Genomic DNA, 4,123 nt, shown 5'->3' with positions numbered 1-4,123 from the left:
AGTCCAGGGAGCCTAACACAAGTCCACTTGGGCAATACTATGCCTCCCCCTTGCCAATCTGCAACTATGGACACCGACAAAATCATAAATAGGTAATACCTTTTCAAGTTCTACTAAAGAACATTCAGCTTATATTCAATATGGAATTCAAATGGCGATTTTTGGTTGCAGGTACTCTTCAGCGAAAAGAAGCATCCAATTTACAGAAGATGGAGCCACCAACAAAGAGGGGTACTAATTGATAACAATATTTCCTGTTTATCACTGAAGTTCTTTGAAAAGTACATCTACCTATTTACATGCCAGTCAACAAACAGAGTACGCATTGATAACAATATCTCCTGTTTACATGCCAGTCAACAACATGAACATCTTCAGGATACACAAGTGCATCTCCAGGTTGTCAAAAAGCATAAGCAAGAGTACGTGCTTCTTCTCATATCACATAGAAAAATGAGATTCACAATCTAACTTTCCATCATCAATCAAACAGCATTGCAGATAACAATGAGAAAATGAACAACTATGAAGGACAAGAGGATAGCAGTAATAAAAACACATAGGTACTATCAGTTCTCATATCCAAACAAAATTATATAAAGTTTTGTCGCCCTTTGCTACAACAATAACATTACCAATAATGTTCTTCTATTAACATGTAGGGCACCTTCAACAACCATGCAAGGACCAGGGAATCTTCAAGACGCACGAAAAGCACCTACGGATTGCACCACCTTCCATTGAAAATTACCTCCAAAACTATCATTACAACTACTTCATGATCAGCCTAAGCATGTCATCAGATATCGACTAATTTTATGTAATAAGTCTGAATTATGAAATCTTTGGATTTGTATGCACTTTTATTAAGCTGATTATGTCATTTTTTGCTTCCAACTGGTGTCAATACTTTTCCTTACAATTGTTTCAAATATATACTATCTTCCTGTGACGTTTTGTTCTCAATATATAGTATCTTCCTGTGACATGTTCAAATGCTAGAAAATTAAGGAAAGGTCATGCCAAAAATTTTAGTCAAATTCCTTGCAAAGTTTTTTGAGTTCATTATGTCGATTGTGCTTCCAATTGGTGTCCATAGTTAGGCTTCTCTAAATATTACTGCAAAATTAAGAGTATGCCATGTCAAAAGCTCTATGCATCAGTCCATACATGGTTCCAATAGATAAATTCCTAGCATCATTTTTCATATTGATCATTGCATCCAGTCTTCAATACAAAATTTCCGCAGCAATGCGCGGGGTATCACCTAGTTAACATTCAATAGTACTCCCTCTTTCTGCAAAATGCTTTTTTTTTGCGGGTAAATTTGAAAGCCACAACAAAGATCGGTGAATCTGAAGAAGTTCTGTGCCTTCTCTAAGAGTTCAGGGTATTCTTTCAGTTAAGACAAATCAGAAGTTGCTATTTTTGGTGGTGCGCAGTTCATTTTGCATGGTTTTCTGCGCGGACGTGAATTGGGTCGGCCGGTTGGGCGCACGGTTGTCCTAAACAAAAAGGGGGGCGGACGACCCGATTCAAACGGACAAAAAGCGGACAAAGCGCATGTCCATTGGGTCGGCGCGTTGGAGCTGCTCTGAGGTCAGCTGGTGAGCACGAGGATGGAGATGGAGATGGCGCGCAGGCAGAGGCATTTTCCGGGGCCGGTGTCGCTTGCGCGGCGGAGGGGTGGGAGGCGCCTGCCCGGTGACCACTTCGGTAAGTGCGCTACTACTATATAATGTGTACTGTTGCCGGACAACCAGGCTACAAATACAGGCATAAACGGAATAGTGGGTAATAATAGAAATAAATAAATTTTCATATTTTTTGTTGTTTGTGAGCCATTTAGGCTCCTCTTGCGGCGCTCATCGCTGACTATGTTTGAATAATCCAAACAATTATATGTTGTGAGCTTTACTAGTTGAGTTTTGTAAGAACTAGTATAAGCGTAATCAAGGTAGCCGGTGATTAGTTGAGTCCGGTTTGGGGTCTTCGTTGGCTTGTATGCCAGGAGTTGGCCGTGTCCTAGTACTGAGAGGTAGTACGTATAGGAATTGGATTAGTTTCGGTTGATTCGGTTCCGTGTGCTAGTTTTGGTACGTGCTGGCTTGGGTGAGTCGGCTTCGAGTAGGATAGTTAGTCCTGGCTATGTGTATATATACGCAGTGTTGGGTGAGTTTTGTAACCGTGGAGAGAAAACCAGAAAATAGAAATAAAGAGAAAAACAAAGCGCTCGATATGGGCCTTGGCTATCAGTTTTATGTGCGCATGTTCATCGTACGATTTGATGAAATCACTAGTTAAGGAGTACTCGTTGCGAAGATAACTCCAACTTCCCTATGTTGCGACAAGTGACGCGCTGCATGTGCGCCACTTGTCTTAACCTGGCAGTTTTCCCTTTTTTCGTAGATTTGTTTATTTAAAATATTTTATCTCTTAAACCGCGCGTCCAAATTTCGAACCGATTTTGCCGTTAGATTCCCCGCGTCAAGATCTTCAAAACTAGATCACATGTTGATAGGTTTTGACGAACTTTTTTTTTCACGAAAAAACGGACGAAAAAACCGAACCGGGAGCACGGGTTTTTTCCCTTTCCGAAAGAGGCACGCCCGTGCCTCTGACGAAATCACAACCATGCCTCTCGCGAAAGCCAAACCGTGACTCTCGCGAAAAAAAAAAAACAGAAAATGCGTTTTTATTTTTCCGTTTCCGAGGAGGCACGGCCGTGACTCTCGCGAAAGCACAACCGTGCCTCTCGCGGAAGTGAAACCGTGACTCTCGCGAAAATAAAACAGAAAACACTTTTTTTTCGTTTCCGAGAGACACGGCTGTGACTCTCCCGAAAGCACAACCGTGCCTCTCGCGGAAGCAAAACCCTGACTCTTGCGGAAAAAAAAGAAAACACGTTTTTTTCACTTCTGTGAGGCACGGCCGTGACTCTCGTGAAAGCAAAACCGTGCCCCCCGCGGAATCAAAACCGTGACTCTCGTTTTTTTTGTCGAAAAGCTGGGGAAGACCTGTGGAAAACCAAAACGTCGAAAACCCCCGGAAAAACCGTTTAAAAAGGCGAAAATGCGTGCGGAAAAATAAAATAAAATAAAATTCGGAGGGAGCGCCCAAAGCGCGATACATGGCGCATGGCTGAGAGCACCAAGTGGCGCTGATCATTACGAGGCTCCCAAAGAAACGCTCGTTAATTAGTTGCTCTCGTGATTTGATGTGATCAATCCTGAGGGTGAATTTCCAACATTGACTAGTTCTAGCAATTCCATTTGCACATTGATAAATGGTAGCTATAATCGACGAAATCTGAATGTCATGCCTATGGATGAAATCTGGATGCCATGCCTATAATATTAGTCTGACTAATAACAAAGTGCAAATTGAGGCACACTTCATTCTCCTTGCCTCTACAGAAAGGGAAGAAACACGAGAGGATGTCTAAACTCTGACGGAAGTGGCGAAGAAACTGCTGAAGGTGGTACTGCGAAGGAACTCAGTGGTAGATTAAACTTGATTTTTTTTCACTAATTAATATGGAACGGGTATAAAACATCTATCCTGCATTGTCTTGAAGATTGGTGCTGAATCACGTACATATCAAGCAAATGTTTGGAGTAATAAATAAAAACTTGGAAGCTACTGCACTTACTCGTTTGTGTTTGACATGAAGAAATGAACAACTTTGACTTGATTATCTTTTGCACCATTTGCTGTTGATGATTTGGGATTGTATTAATTGCACTTAGTCCCTTGTTGTTACACATCATGTTCAAGCGGATGACTTTTGCATCTGTAAATTCAAGTAAATAAAATACTGTAGCTAACTGTTCAACAAAACTTACAAAGCTCTTTGCACCATGTGAGTATAAAGCCCTTGATTATACTATAAAAGCAATGCTTACTCCCTGACACATACGAACCTTGAAATAAACAGAAGAGTAGTTCTATCAAAGATAGATAGACAGGTGGCAGTGGATAGATTTCTCAAAGAATCAACCGTCTAGCACACTAACGCTGGTAAACTACATGAAAAGATGAAAGAAAATCGAGAAAACACAAAAGACCTTTGCATTTCATTGCATTGAAAGGATGGGGAAAAATGCATTAATTAAAAAAGTGT

At 41.0% G+C, this 4,123-nt stretch overlaps 1 long non-coding RNA gene across 1 annotated transcript; it reads left to right on the top strand.

Annotated features, from left to right (window-relative positions):
- On the top strand, positions 1-850 carry LOC119289709. Its single transcript, XR_005141589.1, has 5 exons — positions 1-92; positions 172-231; positions 357-422; positions 494-563; positions 663-850. It is a non-coding gene; the product is annotated as an uncharacterized LOC119289709 (long non-coding RNA).
- The last annotated feature ends 3,273 nt before the right edge of the window (positions 851-4,123 follow it).

Source organism: Triticum dicoccoides, chromosome 4A (assembly GCF_002162155.2).
Source record: "Triticum dicoccoides isolate Atlit2015 ecotype Zavitan chromosome 4A, WEW_v2.0, whole genome shotgun sequence".
NCBI classification, from domain to species: Eukaryota; Viridiplantae; Streptophyta; class Magnoliopsida; order Poales; family Poaceae; genus Triticum; species Triticum dicoccoides.
Note: the sequence above shows the minus strand (reverse complement) of the source record. Positions and strands in the feature narration are given on the sequence as shown.